At 47.0% G+C, this 26,464-nt stretch overlaps 1 long non-coding RNA gene and 1 other non-coding gene across 2 annotated transcripts; one reads left to right on the top strand and one right to left on the bottom strand.

Moving 5' to 3' along the window:
* Positions 1-523: 523 nt before the first annotated feature.
* LOC114812896 lies at positions 524-25,129 on the bottom strand. Its single transcript, XR_003760518.2, has 4 exons — positions 25,090-25,129; positions 24,022-24,175; positions 1,696-1,882; positions 524-762 (listed from the first exon to the last, which is right to left on the bottom strand). It is a non-coding gene; the product is annotated as an uncharacterized LOC114812896 (long non-coding RNA).
* LOC114813012 lies at positions 7,495-7,632 on the top strand. Its single transcript, XR_003760623.1, has one exon. It is a non-coding gene; the product is annotated as a small nucleolar RNA SNORA7 (small nucleolar RNA).
* Positions 25,130-26,464: the final 1,335 nt, after the last annotated feature.

Raw genomic sequence — 26,464 nt, 5'->3', positions numbered from 1 at the left:
ATAATAATGATGGCATTTGTTAAGCGCATAGTATGTGTTGAGCACTGTTCTAAGTGCTGGATAGATACAAGGTTATCAGGTTGTCCTGGGGTTCACAATCTTAACCCCCATTTTACAGATGAGGTAACTGAGGCACAGTGCAGTTAAGTGACTTGCCCAAAGTCACACAGCTGACAAGTGGTGGAGCTGGGATTAGAACCCAAAACCTCTGACTTCCAAGCCCATGCTCGTTCCACTAAGCCACGATAATTGTCTATGTGATCTTGGGCAAGTCACTTTACTTCCCTGTGCCTCACCTCATCTGTTAAATGGGGATCAAGACTGCAAGCCCCACATGGGACAGGGACTGTGCCCAACCTGATTTGTTTGTATCCACCCCGGCGCTTAGTACATAGGAAGCACTTTAAAAATGCCACAGTTATCATTAGCACTTATTACAAAGGGGAAGGGAAGGTGGAAGGGGAATATCAACAACAGAGAAGCAATTGGACCCAGACGTCGGCCACCGCCATGGGATCGTCTTTCTCGCGTACATCTTTAATGTTACTGAACTACGGAGTTGCTGGAAGGTATAATTAGGGGATGAGAAGATTTGGGGGAGGGGTCACTGCTCCCCTTTAGCAGCTTATCTCAGCCTTGTAATGTTGTTCTCCGACCTTATGCTTTCATTTCTTCCAGGTGAATGGCTGATGTGTCCATGTTTTTGTTAATGGAGTGGCCTGTAACACGGCACGGAGTCCAAACGATGTTAAGATCTGAAATCTGCAGAACAAACCAGTTCAGTGGGGAGTTGGAATCGTCCAGTTTAGGGCCTAGGATCTGGAACCAATAAGGCGCTCTAGCCGGTAGACCCTATCAAGGAAGAATTCTGAAAGCTGGACCCCATCTGTCAACCCGACAAGTATTATTACCCATCACTCCATTCCAGAGGAAGGCAGTTCTGAACCTGGGGAAGTGCCAAACCGACCTCTACATTCGGGCAGAACGTAGGTCCCTGGCTCAGTAGTTCTATCAGCAAAAATTGTTCAAAAAGGAGTTTATTCTCCTTCTCCTTCCATCACCTAAATGTTTCTGAAATGATGCCACTAACAAGACAAATGCTTCCCAGGATGTATTTCGTGCCCGGAAAATAAGATCTTGCTCAGAGTTGATCAAGTTATTACCAGAAACGGGACTGTAGTGATGAAGGTAGGAAGGTAGGAAGACAGGTACTCTACTACTCACCACTTGCTTTCTGTGCCACCTTGGACAAGTCACTTAACTGCTCTGTGCCTCAGTTTCCTCATCTATAAAATGTACATTCAATACCTGTTTCTCTCCTCTTTAGACTGTGACCTCCCATGTGGGATAAAGACTGTATCTGCTCTGATTTTTTTAATGGTATTTGTTAAGGACTTACTGTGTTTCAAACACTGTTCTAAGCACTTGGATACAGGTTTATCGGGTTGGACACAGTCCCACATAGGGCTCTAAATCTAAATCAGATTTCACTGTACCTACCGCAGAGCTTAGCACCTAGTGAGTGTTTAACAAACACCCCTTTTTTATTATCATTATTATTATTATTAGGCAATGGATTAAGTGAAGAGGCTCCTAGAGTCTTGAAAGTTCCGGGACCAGGAGTTTATGACTCTGGGGGATGGAGAGGGATGTGGATGGATCAGGCTTTTCCTCCTGACTCTGAACCCCACAAACCTCAGGCTGCCTAGTCCAGGTCGGATGCTGCATTTGGCTCACTTTGCTCTTCTGAGTGGCAAATGGCAATCACTTCAGGAGTATGAGGGATGCATGTCTAGCTCCAGAGGGAAATAGCCTTCGTGTCTGAGTTCTTCCGCCAGCTCTCAGATGAAAATGTAGATGGCTGATCCTCACGGTGGGGCAGCTGTGATAAGAGGGAGAAAGGAAAGTCATTTCTCACCAAACATTTTTTTTCTAGAAAACAATTAACTCACTCTCAATGGTATTTGTTAAGCACTTACCATGTGTCAGGCACTGTACTATACGCTGGAGCAGATAGAAGGTTGTCAGATTGGACACAGTCCCTGTCCCGCCTGGGGCTCACAGTCTTAATTCCAATTTTACAGATGAGGTAACTGAGGCACAGAGAAGTTAGGTAACGTGCCCAAGGTCACACAGCAGACAAGTGACGGAGCCGGGACCCAGCTCCTTCCAACTCCCAGGTCCGTGCTCTACCCATTAGGCAATGCTGGTTCTCTCCTCCTAAGACTGAGGGCTGCCTCATCCATGGGATGGGAAGGATTACCCCAGAGACTCTTCTCAATTAGGTTTTGTGGTCTCCAATGAGGGCTCTTAGTCTAACTGCCAATTTCCTTAGGGATTATTCGGAACCGTTTGGGGTCCGAGGGGTGAAGGAACATGGTGGCCAGGGACAGCCGATACTGGATACCTGGGCTTAATCCGCCCAGGTTTGGGGTATTTCTGTGGGATCCCCGAGCTCCCGCTCCTCCAGAGCCACCGCATTCCCTTCTCGGGTCTTCTGCTTCCAAGCCACGGCCCGCCACAGCGGGTGCTGAGGCAGAGGGAAACTGGGGGCTAAAAATAAAAATACCAGACACAAAGGCATCCAGTGACATTGCCATTCCGGGCTGGGGACAGACCAGCTGAAAAGAGGACGAGTAGGCCACTCCAGCTAGGAGCCATATTTTCCACTAACTATCCCCAAAGCCCAGCAGGGCTGTCCGTTCGCCTAACGTCACCCCCCTGCAGACTCCTGATTCCACCAGACCAGGCCGAAACTGTCCATTGCACTGGGCCAAGCAGCACAACTAAACCAGGTGGGTGAGGATGAGCCAGGAGAGCACTCTGCGTGGACTTGAACCAGATGCCGGGTGAGGGTGAAGAATGCAGCCCCACTGGCCTCCAGTTGGCATTTGATTTCGCATCCCTCCATGTGAATCATGTATTTACCCATCCTCGGTTGTGTAAATAAAACTTAGAGGGGGAGGGCAAGGGGAGGAGAGGGCCGAGGGCGGGATCTCAGGGGCAGAAGAGATGATGTCCCGTATGGTTCTGTTTTATAAAATAGCCGTGTGTGGGGCCTAGGGGAGTAATCAACGGTGGTGGGAGTGAGATGGGGGGTCTCTCTTATGTGGGCTACATGAGCCACGTCTGCCCATTGTTGCTTTCAGAGAGAACTAGGATTGGGGAGAAGTGAGTGCAAAGTGGGAGGAGAAGTTCAAAAGATCTTGGGCAACCTGACTGGTTTGGCCAAAAGGAGATCCGTACCTGTGGGTCCCAGGAGGGTTTAATTCCTAGGGGAACGGGCTATCAATCAATCAATGCCATTCTCTTTTTTTTTGTGGTATTTGTTAAGTGCTTACTATGTCCCAGGCACTGTACTAAGTGCTGGGGTAGATACAAGATAATCAGGTTGGCTACATTAAATGTCGCACATAAGGCTCACAGTCTTAATCCCCATTTTCCAGATGACGGAACTGAGGCACAGAGAAGTGCAGCGACTTGCCCAAGGTCACCCAGCAGATAGGTGGGGGACTCAGAACCCAGATCCTTCTGACTCCCAGGCCTGTGCTCTATCCACTAGGCCACATTGCACTGAGCACTTACTGTGCACGGGCTAGGTCAAATAACCCCTGGAATACTCTACTTGGCCATTAGTCTTTCAATGTAGGGTCCCAAATGAACCACTGATACAGAATGAGGAAGGTGAATGGACTTTCACCTGCCCTGCCCTCTCTTTCCCTCGCCTCTCCCCTCAAGCCTTCAAACCAGAGGCCAGCTTGGGCCAGGGTCACCCTCGATTTGGGGTTGTCCTGAGGCTGGAAGGCCTCCTGGGTTCCCCTAGGACAGGCCTGTAAGTCTGGTTCTGACCTGGATCGCTAGGCCTTCCCTGAATAAGCCCTCTTTTCCTCTTACTCCCTTCTGTATTGCCTTGACTTGCTCCCTTTATTCATCCCCTCGGCCAGCTCCACAGCACTTATTTACATATCTGTAATTTATCTATATTGATGTCTGACCATCCTCTCCCACCCTCCTACTCCGGCCCTGACTCGACTGGGCAGGGAGAGTTGTACTGTCGCTCCCAAGCTTTGAGTACAGTGCTCAGCACACAGCAAATGCTCAATAAATACAATTGGCTGATTGACCCACCATCCCAGAGCAGCCTCAAGCCCACAAGGCACTCTCAGATGTAAGCCCTTGGTCTTTCAGATGGAAGTAACCCACACTAGATCCAGCCACCCTTGGCCCTTTTGGCAATGGAGCAGACTCTCTGGGTCAAGCCAGACCCAAACAAGTCTCCACAGGTGGAAATGGGAGGGAAGACAACTGGGCAAACAGAGCAGCGTGGCTCAGTGGAAAGAGCCCGGGCTTGGGAGTCAGAGGTCATGGGTTCGAATGCCGGCTCTGCCACTTGTCAGCTGTGTGACTGTGGGCAAGTCATTTAACTTCTCTGTGCCTCAGTTACCTCATCTGTAAAGTGGGGATTAAGGCTGTGAGCCTCACGTGGGACAACCTGATCACCCTGTATCTACCCCAGCTCTTAGAACAGTGCTCTGCACATAGTAAGTGCTTAACAAATACCAACATTATTACTTCCCTCACTTAATTCTACCCCAGGTTTCTCTGAGGCCCAGAAATTGTGGCTAGGTTAAATGCCATGACTCATCCCCAGATTCTGCCTATAATACATCAATCAACAGTACTTACTGAGTGCTTACTGTGTGCTGAGCACTGTACTAAACTTGTCTTATGCTGTCGAGTCGTCCCCGACCCATAGCGACTCCATGGACGCATCTCTCCCAGAACGCCCCACTCTCCATCTGCAATGGTTCTAACAGTGTATCCATAGAGTTTTCTTGGTACAAATACTGAAGTAGTTTACCATTGCCTTCTTCCGCGCAGTCAGCTTGAGTCTCCTTTCTCGACTCTCTCCCATGCAGCTACTATTCAGCACAGGTGAGTTTTAACTTACAGCAGATTGCTTCCACTCACTAGCCACTGCCCAAGCTAGGAATGGAATGGGTTTGCCTCTGCTTGACTCTCCCCCCCGCCCATCCCTGCAGCACTTATTTACATATCTGTAATTTATCTATATTGATGTCTGTCTATCCTCTCCCCTGTCCCCGTCTAGACTGTAGCAGAGACTGGTAGCGTACTGGCAACTCTCCAGGTGCCCTCCTGAGAGGGGACTAAACACTTAGGAAAGTACAATACAATAAATTTGGTAGATGCAGTTATTGCTCACAAGATGTTTATAGCTTCTGGGATTAGCATGAATCTAGCCTGTAACACCTTCAAAGCATCTTTCAGGCACTGAGCTAAACAATACTTCTGAAAATGAGGCCTTTTTTCTGATGGGATAACTGAGACTAACAATTTAGTTCAATACCAAGCAGCACATATCAGGAATTTGAGTTCCAGCACCTTAGGATGTTTGTTCTGAAGGGGCTAGCATAGTGCCCCCCACACGGCTGGTGCTCAATAAATGCCATTGCTGCTGCTATTATAATGGTATTACTGATTGCTGCAGTTTTTGCCCTATTCAGGGCCAAGAAGGGGACCGCAGTCTCTTTCAGGGAAGCAGTGTGGCCTCATGGATAGAGCACAGGTTTGGGAGTCAAGATGACCTGGGTTCTAATCCCAGCTCTGCCACATACCTGCTGTGTGACTTGGACAGGTCACTTCACTTCACTGGGCCTCGGTTCACTTATCTGTAAAATGAGGGATCAATACCTGATTCTCCCTCCGACTTAAACCGTGACCCCCATGTGGGACCTTATTATCTCGTACCTCCCCCAGCACTAGTGTTTTGCTTGGCACACAGTATTGCTTGGCACACAGTAAGCACTTAAATACCGTTATTATTGTTACTGTTATTATTGTTATTCGCTAAGTGACGGCACATCTGTCATCACCAGTCCCCAGAGGCCTTGTTCCTAAATATTTCACTCAGCGGCCTGACATCTGCCCAGCCTGCTCGTTCATTTTGCCACTTTTTCATGCTGAGCACCGGGGCAAACCTGGGACTGGGGAGAGGGAAGAAGGAAGAGGCCGAGTCACACTCAGAGCCAAAAAAACCGGCGCGCAACATGACCGGCGGGGACTGAGAGACAGCAGCAGTAAGCGGGACCCTCAGAGTAGAGAGAGAAGGGTGGTGGCCCACACAGAGATGAAACAAATCTGTCCAAACCCACCTCTAAATTCAAGTCATCACTGAAATGGGATCTTAGAGATCAGCACCTCGAGGTTTTGGTGGCAGAGCTCCTGGCTTTGGATCAAATAAGCTTCTGTGAAGCTGCTGGCCCCCGCTGACTTTGGCCTGGTGACGTGGCAGCGTTTCTACGTATTTCTTCTGATAGGAGAGGCGGTGGAATTCCAGGATATTAACGGTGCCATGTGTTACGGCTGGCACGCTGGCGGGGTGGCATACTGCTGCTGGCGTGATCATTAAAACTGAAGACTCGAAAGGCCGGCTCTCAACTTTAAAGTTGGAATCACGCTAATTGGAGCCGGCCGGTAAATGGCACGGAGCTTTCCTCGGTCAGGGCTCTCCAAACCAACCGTTGTACCGCTGTCATGTGCTGGGTAGGAAGAACTGTTTTTATCAAGATTTTGGTTGAGGCTCCGACTCTCGACCCCAGTATGAGAGTGACGTGATTCCTCAGTAGGGCTGTAATGTGCGTGGGTGAATGATAATGCTGTCACGGCTAGATGTGTTTAGCAGTTGAAAGGGTGAACGCACAAAGTTCAGCATAAAAGGCAATATTTACTTCATCCTCTATCCATTCTTTTTTTACCTCATTTCCTTCCTGTTGTTTCTCCTCATATGGCTTTCCCTCTCTGAGGCTCTGATCCTTTTTTTTTGTTGTTTTGTTTTGATCGCACCTTGTTTCTAATCGTTCAACGCCTCTCACTCCCCCTGGATTGGCCCTTTCCATTCTGCACACCAGTAGAATGAGGCATAGATTCGAGGACAGAGGCAGCAATTTAATACGAGGATTACCACGCATACAGAAGACGAAATTACCGTAGCCATGTTAAGACTGCGCTAAGCATCCGCTTTAAACTGATTTTCACATCTCCGCCTGGCAGCTGAGAGGATTCAGCCTGGTTCCCAGCTCTGCCATTATAATTACTATATTGTGCTCGGCTTCAGTATCTCCTATTTATTCTTGTGCCCATTCTGTAGGGCCTACTTATTATTATTATCATTATTATTATTATCATCATCACTAGCATTTACAATAATAATTACACTCATCATTTATATTGCACCTTTCATACAAAGAAATTGAAATGAAAGGGAAGACTAATTATCCCCATTTTCAAGGGGAGGGAGACGCACAGAGAAATGAAATGAAAACAGGGTCCCCCAGTGAGTAGGTGGCAGAACGTGGTCCCCTAATTCCTATTCCAGCGCTCTGCCGGGCCTCGGTACGAAACTGCATTAGCTTCTCACGAGGAGCGAGAACCCCCGAAAGACAGAAAACTTTATGCTCAGAAACAGTTGCAATTCCCCTCTCAGGATCTCACCTGGAGAGCTTCCAGTACTCTACCAGTCCCGGCTATGGAAGGGAGAGTCAAGCGGTGGCATACCCATTCCATTCCTGGCTTGGGCAGCGGCCAGCGAGTGGAAGGCAATCTGCTACAAGTCAAAACTCCCATGTGCCGAGTGGCAGCGGCATGGAAGAGAATCAAGGGTGGAGACTCAAGTTGACTGTATGGAAGAAGGCAATGGTAAACCACTTCTGTATTTTTACCAAAAAAACTCTATGGATACACTACCAGAACGATTGCAGATGGAGAGTGGGGCATTCTGGGAGAGATGTGTCCATGGAGTCAGAGCATGAAACAAGACAAGAGAGTCGTAATCCACCCTCTACCATGTTCTGAAGGAATGAGCGAAGAAGGTAACGTCTTCTTTCAACCACGATGGCAGTGTGGATTGGTTTTGTGACCCGACTCTAAAACCGTCGTTTTGTTACACAAGATTGGCAAATGGTACCTAAGGCCTCCTTGACGTTCCCGCTAGTGATTAGGATTTTTCTGAGTCATCGTTCTTTCCATTCCACAAGGACAACTTGATGTATCTCTCATCCTGTCTGTTTGTTCTGCTGGATCTCCACTCTAGCCTCAGGCACAGTGGTTTTTAAGAGATTAGATATTTTTTCCCACTCAATCAGATTATTAGTCAGTCTAGTCCAGTGACTAGCCGTTCATTAATCCATCTCCCACTGTGGCCAAAGTCCGGTGCTTCAGAAGGAGGAGGAACAAAACCACAATGCAGTTGGGCATCTATGCAGCGCTTATATAGTCTTCAACTTTAGAGCTAATCACCTCTTCTTAGCAGGCGTTGCTACAGGTTATCACTGGACGTAAAATCCTTATTAATGAGGTTGGGTCGGGTGTTGACATTTAGTCCTTTGAAAAAGCGAGTACTGGTCTCACTCTTTTTTTCAAAATCTAAGCTTATTGTCCTTAGGTTCCTAAGTTCCTCAAATAATTTCTGTGCTGTTCTGCTCTCAGCTTTTTATCTTCCCTTCCTCAGATCATTCGGAAGCTGAAATGTTGTAAAAATATAGTGCCCATTCTCTTCCTTCCTCCCCCTCCCCTTACCCAGCTCTTCTCTGTCAATCGTATTCACTGAGCACTTACTCTGCGCAGAGCACTGTACTAAGCTCTTGGGAAAGTTCACAGTAACAATAAAACAGACACATTCCCTGCCCACAATGAGTTTACCGTCGTTAATTTCAGAATGAATGGCCTTATTTCTTCCCAGTGGCTGCCACACCCTAGTACAGTAGTCAATCATACACTTACCTAAATTCCACTGTGCCGTCAGCCCAAAACATAGCCAAACCAAAATGATCTTGCAGTCCGACAGATTCGAGAGATGGGAAGGGAGCCACCCCGAGACCGCTATACACTCTGTTCTGCCACAGCACGTCTTTGCCAACACATTTTGGTTCTAACGGGACTTGGAAATTAGGGAATATACATTCATCACTGCAAACCTGGTTTTTTTTGAATGCGGTGTGCTGTGGTGTAGGAAGAAATGGCTCTTGGGCGTCTGCATGTGGTGCCTGAACAGGTGAGTTTTATATAGAGTTTTCTTTAACACAGGATTTTGGAAGAGTGAAATCCCTGTATGACGAGAGACCTGAGTGGACTGTATTTGCAGGTCTTACAAAACCATTCAATACCAGACTCTTTGAATGGATTTATATACACTTGCTGCCAACATTTTTTTTTTATCCATTCTGGTGTCCCCTTTAGGTTTTTTCATTTTTTTATGGTGTTTGTTAAGAGCTTACTATGTGCTAGGCATTGTACTAAGTGCTGGAGTAGATACAGGCAAACCAGGTTGGAAACAGTTCATGTCCCACATGGGGCTCACAGTTTTAATCCCCATTTTACAGATGAGGGAACTGAGGCACAGAGAAGTTAAGTGACTTGCCCAAGGTCACACAGCAGACAAATGGAGGAGCTGGGATTAGATGAGATAACTGAGGCTCAGAGAAGTTGAGTGACTTGTCCAAGGTCACATAGCACACATGGCAGAGTTAGTATTAGAACCCAGGTTCTTCTGACTCCCAGGCCTGTGCTCTATCCACTAAGCCACACTGCTTCCATATCCTTATACTCTACTATAATTTCCCTTATCTGTAATTTTTTTGATGCCCTCCTTCCCCATAGGCTGTAAACTCTACCAGCTTTATTGTATTGGACTCTCCCAAGTGCTTAGTTCAGTGCTCTGCACACAGTAAGCATTCAATAAATACCACTGATCGATCGATTGGAATCAGCGGGGCCATTCGACAATTATGGAATAAAAGGTGTGCTCAGGGATGAAAAAGAAATAGCTGAGAGGCTCAGTGAATTCTACAGTTTGGTTTGTACTAAGGAACGTTAGACAAATTCCCACATGCAGATTGTTTTTTGGAGCAGAAGGCCGAATCGAATTACGATGACCACACAGGACGTGTAAATCGTAAATGAAATGTAAATACATTAAATTAAAATTAAATATAATTAATGTAATTGAATGTAAATAAATCACTGGGATCAGGTAGCAGCCACCTGTACTTTCTGAAGGAACTTGGAGGGGAAACTGTTACAAATGACTATTGTGCCAGAGGACCGGCGAATTACTAACGTAACTTCCACCTGTTTTAATGGTTCTAAAGGGGATCCTGGGAATTAAAAGCCAATGAATCCCACTTCAGTAACTGGCAAATCAGTAGAATCTATAATTAAGTTTAGGATCAGTGAACACTTAGATAAAGACAGCCTGTTGGGGGAAAGGCAACATGACTTCTGTAAGTGGAAGTCATGCCTCACTCTCAACGAGTTCTGAAAATGCTAATAAGCCAGGGGAAAGAAGGTAACCAGAAGACAGAAGATGTTTTGATTTTCAGTCAGTCAATTGTATTTATTGAATGCTCACTATGTGTAAAGCACTGTACTAAGCACTTGGGAGAGTACACTATAACAGAGTTGGCCGACATCTCCTGCACATATTGAGCTTAGTCTGGGGGCGGATATTAATGCCTGTTTAATTCTTTTGATGTGTCTATATCTCTAATTGTATTTATATTGATGCTTGATGCTTGTTTAGATGTCTGTCTCCCCCATTCTAGACTGTGAGCCCGTTGTGGGCAGGGATTGTCTCTCTTTATTGCTGAATTGTACTTTCCACATGCTTAGTACAGTGCTCTGCACACGGTAAGCGCTCAATAAATACGATTGAATGAATGAATGAATTTTCAGAAAGGTCTTTTTTTTTTCCAAATGGAGAGTGATCGCAAGGAATGTTCAGTCATTGATTTAAAAAAATTGTCTAAAAATAAGAAACAAATGTTAGAGAAAAGGGCGTTTTTCAGGGTGAAAAAAATGTAAAGAGTGGGATCTGTGCTAAGACCAATTTTGATTAACTTCACAGATGAGCTCGAAGCGGGAGTGTGCCGGGTTCGTAGCTGACACTACGTTCTTCTGGTTGGTGAAACTCTATGCACATGTGGATAAACCACAGGAAGAATTTATAAAGCCGAGTGAGTGGGTTGGAAATTGCCAGACGAGTGTCAGCGTGAGCAAGTGCCAGGCGATGTACCTGAGGAAAATAATGCAAAACTACAATTACGTAAGGAGAGGCTTCGAGGTATTAGTCACAACTCAGGAGAGGGATCTCGGAATCATTGCGGACTAGAATTTTTAAGCCACCAGTTCAATGTACGGGGACAGCCAAAAACGTTGACTAATGCTACCATCAGCAGGTAGGGGATAGACTATAAGAGATGTCTTGTCTTGCCTTATGCTGTCGAGTCATTTCCGACCCCCGGCGATTCCATGTACACAATCCCCCCAGAACACCCCCGTTCTCCATCTGCAATCGTTCTGGTACTGTACCCATAGATTTTTCTTGGCAAAAATACATAAGTGGTTTACCAGTGCCTTCTTCTACACAGTCAACTTGAGTCTCCACCTTTGACTCTCTCCCACGCCTCTTCTGCTGCCCAGAACACTTGAGTTTTGACTTGTAGCAGATTGCCTTCCACTTGCTGGCCACTGATCCTGAGTGGGGGAATAAGAGATGGGGTCTGTCCATATCGGGAATTCTGTGAGCACATCTGGGGAAAAACATAATGGAGCTGGAGAAGGTGTGGGGAAATGAAAATCACTGTGAGCAAGGGTACGTGTCTACCAACTCGGTTATACTGTTATATTATATAATAATAATGCTGATGTATTTATCAAGCCCTATGTGCCAAACACTGTTCTAAGTGCCGGGATAGATACAAGGTTATCAGCTTGTCCCACATGGGGATCACTGTCTTAATCCCCATTTTGCAGATGAGGTAACTGAGGCACAGAGAAGTTAAGTGACTTGTCCAAAGTCACACAGCGGACAAGTGACAGTGCTGGGATTAGAACTCACTACCTCTGACTCCCAAGCCCGGGCTCTTTCCACTAAGTCACACTGCTTCTCTCCCAAGTGCTTAGTAGAGTGCTCTGCACACACTCAGCACTCAATGAATACCAATTATTGATCGATTATTTGAAATGTGGGAGTGGAGACGCTTCCATATGAGATTAAAATGAAAAGATTGGGCATCTTCAGGGGGAAAAATAAAGGCCATGAGGGGTCATACAGAAACAGGGTGAATGTGGAGTTCATCAAATCCTACACCAGAATGAGCGGGGCGCCTACTGAGAAGCAGCGTGGCCTACTAGAAAGGGCAAGGATTTGAGAGTTGGGGATCCTGGGTTCTATCCTGGCTCCAGCCACTTGCCTGTTGTGGGACCGTGGTCAAGTCACTTATCTGTGCTTCGGCTTCCTCGTCTGTAAAAAGGGAATTCAATACCTGTTCTCCCCGTTCCTTGCACTGTGAGTGCCATGTGGGACAGAAGAACAGGCCTCTGTTTGATCTGACCGTATTGTGTCTACCTCAGGGCTTGGCACATAGCCAGCACTTAAATAAACAGTAAGTGTTTAACAACTATTAACGTTGAAGCTTGGTGGTAGGTTCAAAATGACAAAAGGGAAGCAGCATGGCGTAATAATAATAATAATGTTGGTATTTGTTAAGCGCTTACTATGTGCCGAGCACTGTTCTAAGCGCTGGGGTAGACACAGGGGAATCAGGTTGTCCCACGTGGGGCTCACAGTCTTAATCCCCATTTTACAGATGAGGGAACTGAGGCACAGAGAAGTTAAGTGACTTGCCCAAAGTCACGCAGCTGGCAAGTGGCAGAGCCGGGGTTTGAACCCATGACCTCTGACTCCAAAGCCCGTGCTCTTTCCAGTGAGCCACGCTGCTTCTCTCCCAAGTGCTTAGTAGAGTGCTCTGCACACACTCAGCGCTCAATGAATACCAATTATTGATCGATTATTTGAAATGTGGGAGTGGAGACGCTTCCATATGAGATTAAAATGAAAAGATTGGGCATCTTCAGGGGGAAAAATAAAGGCCATGAGGGGTCATACAGAAACAGGGTGAATGTGGAGTTCATCAAATCCTACACCAGAATGAGCGGGGTGCCTACTGAGAAGCAGCGTGGCCTACTAGAAAGGGCAAGGATTTGAGAGTTGGGGATCCTGGGTTCTAATCCCGGCTCCAGCCACTTGCCTGTTGTGGGACCGTGGTCAAGTCATTTATCTGTGCTTCGGCTTCCTCGTCTGTAAAAAGGGAATTCAATACCTGTTCTCCCCGTTCCTTGCACTGTGAGTGCCATGTGGGACAGAAGAACAGGCCTCTGTCTGATCTGACCGTATTGTGTCTACCTCAGGGCTTGGCACATAGCCAGCACTTAAATAAACAGTAAGTGTTTAACAACTATTACCGTTGAAGCTTGGTGGTAGGTTCAAAATGACAAAAGGGAAGCAGCATGGCGTAGTGGATAGAACACGTCCCTGGGAGTCAAAAGGTCATAGGTTCTAATCCTGGCTCTGCCACTTTGCTGCTGTGTGCCCTTGGGCAAGTCACTAGACTCCTCTGGGTCTCAGTTACCTTATCTGCAAAATGGGGATTGAGACTGTGAGCCCCCCCATGGGACAGGGCCCGTGTGCAACCCAATTTGCTTGTATCCACCCTAGCACTTAGTACTGTCCCTGCCTGGCACCTAGTAAACGCTCAGCAAATATCATCATCATCGAAAGGAAACTCCTCTTCACCCAATAGGAGGTGAGCATGTGGAGTTCATAATCACAGGGAGTAGGACAGACTGAAACTCTCAGCGGGTTCAAGAAAGGTTTGGATGAATTTGTGGTCTCCATGATAGTTACAGAAGGGAAAGGTAGAGCTTTGGAAGAAAAAGTTAGGAATGTGAGGTGCCATATCCCTAGCCATGAGGCAAGTTGTTAAGAAGGGCCAGTTGCAAGTTCTTCTTAAAAGACCCTTTCTCCCAAGCGCTTTGTACACTGCTGTGTATATAGTAAGTGCTCAATAAATACGACAATGAATGAATGGTTAGAAGCCCGATATTGGGTCGGGTGGACCGTTGTTCTGACCAAGTAATGGTGGGGTCTGTATTTCTAAGGGCACACAGGATCAGGCTGCCCCATCATTGGCATCCTCTTCACCACAAACCGTATGGGCCTCGTGGAAAGAGAGGGACTTGGATCAATCTCCAGTCCCAGCTCGGGGACTGATTTAATTAATTTAATGTTGGTATTTGTTAAGCGCTTACTATGTGCCGAGCACTGTTCTAAGCGCTGGGGTAGACATAGGGGAATCAGGTTGTCCCACGTGGGGCTCACAGTCTTAATCCCCATTTTACAGATGAGGGAACTGAGGCACAGAGAAGTGAAGTGACTTGCCCACAGTCACACAGCCGACAAGTGGCAGAGCTGGGATTCGAACTCATGAGCCCTGACTCCAAAGCCCATGCTCTTTCCACTGAGCCATGCTGCTTCTCCTGGCTTGCTGGGTGACCTTGGGCGAGTCATCTAACCTCTCTGGTCCTCGATCTTCTCATCCGTGAAATGAGATTAAGATGGATTATGAGCCCCACGTGGGACAGGGACTGTGTCTGATCTGATGACCTTTTATCTCTACCAGCGCTTGGCACGTAGCAAGTGCTTAATAAATGCCGTAATTATTACTATCATTATACTATGTGTTTATATACTATGCACTGTACTATAAATTAGACACTTAGGGAGGAGCATTAACTCTTTCAGGCCACCTGGGGCCCATTTAGAGTACAGTATTACTAGTGCAAAGAGAGAATAAATGCTCTCCCCTAAGCGCCTTACTGCCAGAGAGTGACTTAAGCATTAAGGAGAATAAAACCCATCAATCCTGCTGATTGTACTTCCCTCTCTGGTCCCTCTCCGGACTGTGTTTCAGATTTCAGAGACCCGCTTAAAACTTAAGGGGATCGGGACCAGACGGCACAATGTGCCAGGAAGGGCTGTGAGCTACTCGCTGGTTAACGACAGGAGAGGTCTCCCTCACCAATTCTCTCTGGATTCTCCTGCATGCTCTCTCGCTCTTTAATTAGGTTGGGTCGCAGAGCATCTACGAGACAAATGTTCTTGGGCACATTCGATATCAGGGGCGGGATGGGAGGCGGGGGAGTACACAAAAAATGGTCCATGTCATTCCCGGGCCCATAAGAGGCTCCTAATGGGACACAAATATTGTTTGTTTATAGTATTTGTTAAGCGTGTACTCTGTGCCAGAAGTGGAAAGGGCATGGGCTTGGGAGTCAGAGGTCTTGGGTTCTAATCCCAGCTCTGCCATTTGTCAACTGTATGACTTTGGACAAACCACTTAACTTCTCTGGGCCTCAGTTATCTGTAAAATGGGGATCAAGACTGTGAGCCCCACGTGGGACAACCTGATCACCTTGTATCTACCCCAGCGCTTAGAACAGTGCTTGGCATATAGTAAGTGCTTAACAAATGCCATCATCATTAGTATTATTAATATTACTACTAAGCACTGGGGTTGGTACAAACTAATCAAGTGGGACATAGTCCATGTCCCACAGGGAGCTCACAGGCTTCATCCCCATTGTACAGATGAGGTAACTGAGGCACAGAGAAATTAAGTGACTTGCCTGAGGTCACACAGGAGATGTGGCAGATCCTGGATTAGAACCCAGGTCCTTCTGACTCCCAGACCCGAATGGGGACCTCAACTCACTACGAGCACTACTCACCTCACTGGAAGGACAGGTTCAATTCAATAGGTCACACACATCTATCTTCCAGTATCTCCCAAGCGCTTAGGACAATGTTCTGTACACCGTAAGTGCTCGGTAAATACAATGGATGGATCGATTCCTCACCGCAAGCTTGAAGGCTTTTTGAGTTTGTGATTACGGTCACTGGTTGCGGCAGTTGGAATCGCCTCACTCTTCTTATCTGTCTAAATTACACCCTGGGGATGAGCAAAAACAGCCGTATTCCTGATGAGCCTCGTTTGGGTGAGCAGGCAATTTTCAAGCACCTTTTCAAACGCTTCGTGGTTTGAGCAGTGCGTTCCTAAACGCTCACTCGGGCTGCCGGGAGATGACGGTGCGACCATTCACCGATATCCCAGGGCCCCGATTCGCATAGGATTTCAGAAAAAGGGATTCTACTCTCAATGGACACGGGCTCCGGGGCCTGTTTTCAAAACAGCGGCGATGGATCGGCCTGGACGGGCCAGTCAGCCACACTCTCTTGCGCTGCCTCCCCTCCGGCCAACTGCGCACTTAGTAACGTGCCTGGAAGGAACGAGACCAGATCCAAAAGGAAGGAGACTGCAGGAAGTAGTTATCTCTCTGAAAATGAAACCTCTGAGCCGGGGCTTTGTTCCTGCCTTTCTTTCTCCTGCCGCCCGGCCGCAACCCCGTCTAAGAATCAATAGCTTTGAAAAGTCACTTTGCCAGAGGGTCCTCCAGATCCCAATTCCTCTTTAAAAGGCGAATTCACATAGTAAGTACTGTGGAGCCCACCCAGATGGTTTTCAGGGGCTTGATCGGGAGGCCAGACTTTATCCTAGGGCTCTGCAGCATTATTTCATCTCTTCAGGATGGGGAGAACAACCTGGCTGCAGCTTCTGTGGCTCTGTCTGAGAGGAAACTGTTTGCCTTCTTGGGGACCTTTGGATCGTAATAATAATGATGATGATTATTATTGATTAGAGTCAGGCCCGGGCTCTCTCCGCTAGGCCACAGTGCTTATCATCAAGAAGAGACTGTGAGGAGAGCCAGGAGAGGTGAGGAGGGAAGAGCCCTGGCAACTCAGGCACAGCTTAGGTACCAGCCAGCCCCAAAGGGACTTCCCACAGGGAGACTAGTTGGAGGCAGCATAGCCCCTCCTCTGCCTGGGGCTTCCTGGCTGCTAGGGTGTGGGGTCGTGGGGGCGGTTCCAGTCTCAAAGAGGACCATTTGGTTCATCCAACCCAGGGCCCTGGGAAACAAGTCAATCTGGTGGCACTGGGGTCACCAATTCTTGTGCGTGCCAGAACTCGCCCCATCTTCAGAGCCTTACCAACATCCTAGCTCCTTCAGAAAGCCTTGCCAGATTCATCTCTCATCTCGCCATCCCATCTGCCCTTTCTTCTGCATCACCTGGGTACTTGAGGTCATTCCATCTAAGCGTTTCGGTGCTGTTTCCTTCCCCACCCCACGAATGTCCCTATTTCTACAGTAGATGAGCTCCCATCGGTGAAAGAGCTGGGGATCTGAACTCCTCCCTCCTGTGCCATCTTTGTCCCCCTCCGGTTCCCAAGTGTGCTCTGTCCCGCTGCCAATCAGGGCATTAGGGTCTACACTGGGCATTGGGGAGCACCATGGCCTATTGAAAAGACCATGGGCCTGGAGGTCGGAAGGACCTGGGTCCTAATCCCAGCTCTGCCACTTGTCTTCTGTGTGACCTTGGGCAAGTCACTTCACTTCTCTGTGCCTCTGACTCCTCATCTGTAAAATGAGGATTACATCCTAACTCCCTCATGGGGGACAAGGATTGGGTCCAACATGATTATCTTGTATCCACCCCAGGGTTTAGAACAGTCCTTGACACATAGTAAGCACTTAACAAGGACCATTATTATTATTATAATTATTACAGCATGCATTAACATTACAGGACTCTCTGGGAGAATCAGCCTCCTGTACCTTGAGCTCCTTCCCCTGGGGAAGCAGCATGGCCTAGTGGATAGAGTATGGGCCTGCATGGGAGTCAGAAAGACCTGGCTTCTAATCCCAGCTCTGCCACTTGTCTGCTGTGTGACCTTGGGCCAGTCACTTCACTTCTCTGTGCCTCAGTTCCCTCATCTGTCAAATGGGGAATAAAGACTGACTGCCCCATGTGGGACATGGACTGTATCCAACCTGATTAGCTTGTATCTACCATAGTGCTTAAAAGAGTACTTGACACATAGTAAGCACTTAACAAACACCATTAAAAAAAGTGGACATCATCTGCCTAGAGGTGGTGGTGGAAATCAAAGGGATACGCTCCCCAAGGGAGAGAGTGCAAAGTGAGAGCCAGAACAGAGGCTCAAGGACACCCACAGTTGGAGGGTTGGAGGCAGAGGAAGAGTCGGCAGAAAGAGTGAGAAGAAGCAGACAGAGAGATGATGAGAAGCAGCGAAGCAGCGTGGCTCAGTGGAAAGAGCATGGGCTTTGGAGTCAGGGTTCATGAGTTCGAATCCCAGCTCTGCCACTTGTCGGCTGTGTGACTGTGGGCAAGTCACTTAACTTCTCTGTGCCTCAGTTCCCTCATCTGTAAAATGGGGATTAAGACTGTGAGCCCCACGTGGGACAACCTGATTCCCCTATGTCTACCCCAGCTCTTAGAACAGTGCTCGGCACATAGTAAGCGCTTAACAAATACCAACATTATTATTATTATTATTATTATGAGGACCAGAAGAGAGGCAGTAAAATCAAGGTTAGAGAGCATTTCCCCACTCTAGACTCTGAGCTCGGTGTGGGCAGGGAATGTCACTGTTTACATTGTATTATACTTTCCCAGGCACTTATTATAGTGCTCTGCACACAGTAAGCACTCAGTAAATACGACAATGAATGAATGTGAAAGGAGTGGTCAGCATTTTCAAAGGCAGAGGAGAGCTAGTGGAGGATTCGAACAGAGTCAGTTAGATTTAATAAGGAGGGCATGGGTAGTCTTGGGGAGAGCGGGAGAGAATCGTAAAGGGAGTTGAATGAGAGGAAGTGAAAGCAGTGGGTGGATATAACGCATTCGTGGAACTGAAAAGAGAATGGGAGCAGGGAGATGGAACCATAATGGCCTGGTGTGGAAACCAGATGGGTTTTTTTAGGTTAGGGGAGGCAAGAGTGGGTTTGAAGGCAGAGCGGAAGGTATCATCAGTGGGTAAAGATGGCAGCCAGGGAGGGAAGAAGAGTGGCCCCAGTGTGTTTAGACGGTCAGAGGCACAGGTAAAGGAATAGAGGGATTTTGAAAGCAGGCAGGAGCTCCCCTCTTAAGAGATGGCTGAGAAAGATGAGAGAAATGTGCCTGTGGGGATGGGAGGGAGCTGGGAAGGCACCTCAGTTTGGGCACTGCTTCCCCTCTCCATTTCAATTGCCTTCGTCTCTCATTTTCTTAGCACTGAGAAGGCATCATAAAAATACCATTCAAGACTTAGAAGTAGGACTTAAGAAGTGGTAGTTTCACCAACTTGGAATTGAAGATGTACCCGTGAACCCTGGACCAGTAAAAATGTTTAAAAGAAAGCCCTGTCAATTTGGGGGATACCTGGAAATTTGACTGAAAAAACATCCCCTTTTCCACAGACTATCATTTCTCAGCACGCAACCTAAAGGGGGTCGGGTATAAAATTAGGGAGTGAAGTGCACTCACCAACCTCAAGATACCAGGCAGGGATGCTCTAGGAGTCTGCCTTTCTAAGATATCTTGAAGAATCTAAAAAAAAAAACCCAAAACACCACCTGTTTCCCAGACTGCCACTTATCAGCATATTATATAAACTTTAAATAGGTTGGGAATCCCGCAAAATGTAACACTTTATGCCAGTGTACACCTCTTCCCCACTCTCCAGGCTGCCAAAGTTGGGATACAATTGCCAGTGGCCCCCAAGAATCCAATTCTGAGGCAATCAATGGTATTTAGTAAGCACTTACTATGTACAGAGTACTGTACTAAGTGCTTAGGAGAGTACGCTATAACAGAGTTGCCAGACACGTTCCCTGCCCAAAACAAGCTTACAGTCTAGAGGGGGAGACAGACATTAATATAAATAAATTATAATTTAAAGATATTCCTCCAGGATCTCTCTGTCTCTCTTTTTATTTTATGGTATTTGTTAAGTGTTTACTATGTTCCAGGCACTGTACTAAGCCCTGGGGTAGATGGAAATTAATCAGGTTGGAGACAATCCCTTTCCTACATGGGGCTCACAAACCTTAATCCCAACTTTACAGATGAGGTAGATGAGGCACAGAAAAGTTAAGTGACTCGCCCAAGGTCACAAAGTGGAAAAGTGGTAGAGTCGGGATTAGAACCCAGGTCCTCTGACTCCCAGGCTTATGCTCTTTAAGATCAAATTGCTCCTCCAACTCATAACTACTTTCAAGCAGCTCCTTAATGGATTTAACAAAATCCTTTCTCTCCAAAATGCCATCGACTCCTGAGCCAACAAAATTCACTTACCCCTTTTCTTGGTCATAATAGAAATACCTTCTTAGGTTAATTTGGATCCATATTCAAGGTTGATTCAGTAGTTCGAAAGCACCCTTTACACCTGCTGCATAAAGTGTTGGCTTCAAGAATAGCTGGAATGTGTCCAATATAATTACTTGGTCTAGTACCCAGACCCTGATAGGTTCTTGATAAGCACATTGAACATGACGATGTTGATGTGAGGTCAGAATCACAAAACAGAAGAGATTAAACAAGTTGAAGCCAGCGTCAGACCTAAAAACATGCCTCATGGAAAGCCTCAGATGTTGGGGTCAGGAGACATGGGTTCTTGTCCTGGCTCCTCCACTTTCCTGCTGTGTGACCTGGAGCAAATCACTAAACCTCTCTGTGCCACCATCTCCTCACCTATAAAATGGGCAGAAGATTTCGTGCTCTCCTTTTTAGGCTGTGAGTATCGCATGGGACAGGGACTCTCATAGAGGATATTGTAAGCGCTTAATAAATACAATTAATCAATCAATGAATGGTATTTATTGAGTGCTTAATCTGTGCATAGCACTGTTCTAAGCACTTGGGAAATTAAAATAAAGCACAGTTAGCTAATATGTTCCCTGCCAATAACGAGTTTACAGTCCACAAGACGAGCAGTATCGTTATTATAAGGAAATCACCCCACGACATCATAAACACTGGGCCCAATTTTCCAGAGGTCTCTGAGGATGATGAGGCAGCCTGGAACTGGGCTAGAAGTCAAGAAACCTGGGACCTAGTCCAAGCGGTGCTAGGTGGGTGATCTTTGTCAGAACACAACAGTAAGATGGGGTCATTTCTTGCCTTCTCAATGTCAGGCATGTTATGAGAATAGGATGTAAAATGGGGATTAAATACCCATTCTCCCTCTTACTTAGATTGTAAGTCCCAAGTGGGACAGGGACGGTGTCCAAAGTGATTAACCTATATCTACCCCCATGCTTAGAACAGTGCTTGACACAAAGTAAGCCCTTACCAAGAAGAAGATGAGAGTAGTTGAGAAGACTGTGTTCTTTGGAAGAAACATACCATGGAAAGCCAAGGAGTTGCTCCTTCTAGGTGTATTTGTTGGCCATGGTTTTTTTTCACTGTGAGTATTGGGTGGAATCTGAGCACAGAGCCTGCTAAGGGGTAGATGCACCAATGGGCATTTTCCCGTGGACACCTCCCTCTGTGCCCAAGGATTTTTGAGCCTATTGCCACACACCAGCACTTCCTTATTTTTGCCTACAGGGTGTTGGAGGGTGGAATCTCTGGATGGAGGGAGAGCTCTAGGGTTTATCAAGTTCATCTCTCTTCCTCCGGGCAGGGCAACATATATTTGATTCAGGCCAACTGAGGCTTTCCAATGCCAGACATGAGTTGGTTGGGGAAAGATTTCTAAGGGAGGGAGTGTGTGTGTGTGTGTTTGTATGTGTTTGGGGTCGGGGGGAGGGGTTCATCTAATTGGCAGCAGGTACCAACTGGCCTTAATCCTCAAACCACATGTTCCTGATTTAGAAATAATCCTCTCCCTCAAGGTGATCCAGTGTCTCCTCCTCATCGTCTGCGTTCCACACTTTCCTAAGTACATCCTAAGTACATGTCACCATTTGGGGTGTGACATGCTTACCTACATTGATTGAAACTCAATCTCATTCAGACAGCTATAATGAGAACCGCATTCAACAACCGTTTAGGAAATGAATAAGGGTCCGGCCATTTATAGTGCTAAATTTTCAGTTTAGCCACCACGAGCCACCCTCTCACCGCTATCCCTACCAGCATTCTTGCAGTAATAATAATAATAATGTTGGTATTTGTTAAGTGCTTACTATGTGCAGAGCATTGTTCTAAGTGCTGGTGTAGATACAGGGTAATGAGGTTGTCCCACATGAGGCTCACAGTCTTAATCCCCATTTTACAGATGAGGTAACTGGGGCACAGAGAAGTGAAGTGACTTGCCTAAAGTCACACAACTGACAAGTGGCAGAGCCGGGATTTGAACCCATGACCTCTGATTCCCAAGCCCGGGCACTTTCCACTGAGCCACGCTGCTCCTCTGCAATGTATACTGGCGACCACATGGGAACAGAGTAATGGAGCGTGGCTGGCTCAGAGCAAGCTCTCATTACTACAGTGTATCTAATAATACTACTACTAAAAATAATAGTAGCTGTTACGTGCTCACTATGTGCTAGGCACTATACTAAGCACTGGGGTGGATACAAGCAAATAGGGTTGGACACAGTCCCTGTCCCACGTGGGACTCCCAATCTCAATCCCCTTTTTACAGATGAGGGAACTGAGGCCCAGAGCAGTGAAGTGACTTGCACAAGGTCATACAGGAGCCATGTGGTGGAACAGGGATTAGAACCCGTGACTTTCCGTCATCAAGGCCTGTGCTCTTTCTGTACACTACTAAAGAGAAGCAGCGTGGCCTAGTGGATAAAGCTCAGGCCTGAGAGTCAGAAGGACCTGGGTCCCAATCCTGGCTCTGCCACTTGTCTTCTTTGTGATCTTTGGCATGTCACTTTTAACTTCTTTATGCCTCAGTTACCTCATCTCTAAAATGAGGATTAAGCCCATGAGGCCATGTGGGATCTGGACGGTATTCAGGCTGGGAGCGGCATGGTGTAGTAGATAGAGCATGGGCCTTGGTGTCGGAAGGTCATGGGTTCTAATCCCTGCTTTCACCACATGACTTTAGGTAAGTCACTTCACTGCTCTGGGCCTCAATTACTTCATCTATAAAATGGAGATTGAGACTGGGAGCTGTGGGACAGGAACTGTGTCCAACCTAATTTGCTTGGATCCACCCCCGTGCTTAGTACAGTGCCCGGCACGTAGTAAGAACTTAACAAATTACTATGATTACTCTGTATCTACCCCAGAGCTTAGAACATCACTTCAAAAATACAATAAAAAATCAAACAAAATTCTCTGCTACTTCAGCCGTAAAATAGGGATTTAGACTGTGAGCCCCATGTGCGACATGGATTGTGTCTAACCTGATCAGCTTGTACCTACCTCAGTGCTTAGTTCAGTGCCTGGCACATAGTAAGAACGTAAAAAATACCATAAACAACTAACAGAAATTAAATGCATATCCTGCTGAAAGTAAGATGGTCTCCTCCCAGCCCTCTTCTTCATGCCAATGCTACATTACAGTGACATGTGAATGCACAGGCTGATCTTGGTCCGTAAGCTTCTGAAGAGGTGGTGGAGCTGAGCACCGTGGCAGGTTAGAAAAGGTACCTTCCCTCACTATCTTTTAAGTGCGTACTGTGTGGAAGAGACTGTTTTTAGGTCACTGCCAGTATTATTGTCTTGGAGCAGGACACCCTATCCCCTCAGAATCAAACCTGGAGAGTTTCCAGTCCTCTACCAGTCTTAGCTACGGGAGGGAGAGTCAAGCAGAGGCCAACCCATTCCATTCCTAGCTCGGACAGCGGCAGTGGAGCGCAATCTGCCACAAGTCAAAACTCACCTGCGCTGGGCCACAGCAGCATGAGAAAGAGCCGAGGGCAGAGACTCAAGTTTACCGCACAGAAGGCAGTGGTAAATCACTTCTGTATTTTTACCAAGAAAACGCTATGGATAAACTACCAGAACGATTGCAGATGGAGAGTGGGGCGTTCTGGGAGAGATGTGTCCCTGGAGTTGCTATGGGTCGGAAACGACTCCACAACATAAGCCAAGCCAAGGAGACCCTATAAACCTTCCCTCTGGTGCGATCAGATGTGGCACTGAGGCTGCTGAATTCATTTTTCACTGCCTTGGAAGGAAGCTGGATGTGGGTTGTTTCCTTTGGGGATCAGCTACTTAGCTAAGATCGAAAACACTCACACATTCTGCACATAAAACACAGTCGCACACACACAGACACACACACAAAGACAGACACCTACCTTTTCACTCACATGTGCACTTTTCCTCCTGTCGATATTCTGATCTCATGAATCTGTGGGCCTCTGCATTTGGATGCTCAGGAGTTCCTAGAGGCTTATTCTTGATAGCGATGTTTCATTTTAACTACTTGTCTTCCCTTTTCCCTCTTCCGCTCTGCCAATCAAGAAAAAATACTTCTATTATCTTTTTACTGTTTACATCCATTAGACTGTAAACTCCTCATGGGCAAGGATTGTCTCTATCTACTCTATTGTACTCTCCCAAGAACTTAGTACAGTGAGAAGCAGCATGGCCTAGTGGATAGAGCACAAACCTGGGTTCTAATCCTGGCTTTGTCACTTGTCTGCTGTGTGACCTTGGACAAGTCACTTCACTTTCCTGGGCTGCAGTTAATTCATCTGTAAAATGGGCATTGAGACTGTGAGCCCCATGTGGGACAGGGACTATTTCCAACCTGATTAGCTTGTATCCACCCCAGCACTTAGAATAGTGTCTGGCACATAGTAAGCACTTGACAATTACCTTTATTATGAATACAGTGCTCTGCATAGAGTAAGCCCTCAATAAATATCACTGACTAATTTTTCCCTCCTCTCTTCCTTTGCCCAACCCTGCTCAATTCTAACTACTCAATAAATAACACTAATATCATTATTACTACTAATAGAGAAGCAGCGTGGCTCAGTGGAAAGAGCCCGAGCTTGGGAGTCAGAGGTCATGGGTTCTAATCCCCGCTCTGCCACTTGCCAGCTGTGCGACTTTGGACAAGTCACTTAACTTCTCTGTGCCTCAGTTACCGCATCTGTAAAATCAAACCGATTCTCTTTCCCTCTTCAAAACCCTACTTAAAAATCACCTCCTCCAAGAGGCGTTCCCAGACTGAGCTCCTCGTCCCCCTCTACTCCCTCTGCCAACCCCCCTTTACCTCTCCGCAGCTAAAGCCTCATTTTCCCCTTTTCCCTCTGCTCCTCCCCCTCTCCCTTCCCATCCCCACAGCACTGTACTCGTCCGCTCAACTGTATATATTTTCATTACCCTATTTATTTTGTTAATGAATTGTACATCACCTCGATTCTATTTAGTTGCCATTGTTTTTACGAGATGTTCTTCCCCTTGACGCTGTTTAGTGCCATTGTTCTTGTCTGTCCGTCTCCCCCGATTAGACTGTAAGCCCGTCAAACGGCAGGGACCGTCTCAATCTGTTGCCGACTTGTTCATCCCAAGCGCTTAGTACAGTGCTCTGCACATAGTAAGCGCTCAATAAATACTATTGAATGAATGAATAAAATGGGGATTAAAACTGTGAGCCCCATGTGGGACAACCTGATCACCTTGTATCCCCCCAGCACGTAGAACAGTGCTTTGCACATAGTAAGCACTTAACAAATACCAACATTATTATTATTAATAATAATAATAATCCTAACCCAGTCTTTCTTTTTTTGTCTCTCCTTCCTTTCTCTCTGCTCCTTTAAGGTATCTCAAATGCGGATAATAACAACCGTGGTCTTTGTTAAGCTGAAAACGTCCCTTGCACAATCCTAGGTGGTGCACTAGAAACAATTCATTAAGATCAGACACTGATCCTATTCCATTAAGGGAGAGGAGAGGTGTTCACCTCCCATTTTACAGATGAGGAAACTGAAACCCAGAGAAGTTAAGTGGCTTAACCAAGGTCACACAGCAGGCAAGTGGTGGAGCTTTGGGAGATCCTCTTCCTCAGTGAGTCCCCTAACTCTACTCCAGACCTTCCTCCCAGTCAGCATCAGCATTGCCCGGGGTTTTGCTCACAGGGGTGCTCTGGATGGTCAAACGTGCCCCGCGTTGGGGCATTATTTTTTTAAGGCATTTGCTGGGCACTTAACTCTGTGCCAGGTACTGAACTAATCACTGAGGGAGATGCAAGCTAATCAGGTTGCACCCCAGGGTGCTCACAGTCCAGCCCCATTTTACAGAAGCAGTGTGGCTCAGTGGAAAGAGCCCAAGCTTAGGAGTCAGAGGTCATGGGTTCCAAGCCCAGCTCTGCCCCTTGTCAGCTGGGTGACTTTGGGCAAGTCACTTCACTTCTCTGTGCCTCAGTGACCTCATCTGGAAAATGGGGATGAAGACTGTGAGCCCCACGTGGGACCTGATGACCCTGTATCTCCCCCAGCGCTTCGAACAGTGCTCGGGCACATAGTAAGCTCTTAACAAATACCAATATTATTATTATTATTATTTACAGATCAGGTCCCCGCAGCACAGAGAGGTGAAGTGACTTGCCCAAAGCCACATGGCAGTCAAGGGGTGGGGCATAATTAGAACCCAGGTCCTTGCGCAGGGGCCGAGGACCCGGATGCAGGCCGTGGCGGAGGCCTTTCTCCGGCCGCGGAGGAACGGAGGTCTGCGCACGCGCACTCCCTCGGGCGGGCGGGCGGACGGACGGACAACCGCGCCTGAGGG

This window comes from Ornithorhynchus anatinus, chromosome 6 (assembly GCF_004115215.2).
Source record: "Ornithorhynchus anatinus isolate Pmale09 chromosome 6, mOrnAna1.pri.v4, whole genome shotgun sequence".
Taxonomy (NCBI): Eukaryota; Metazoa; Chordata; class Mammalia; order Monotremata; family Ornithorhynchidae; genus Ornithorhynchus; species Ornithorhynchus anatinus.
This window is presented reverse-complemented; position numbering and strand designations above follow the sequence as displayed.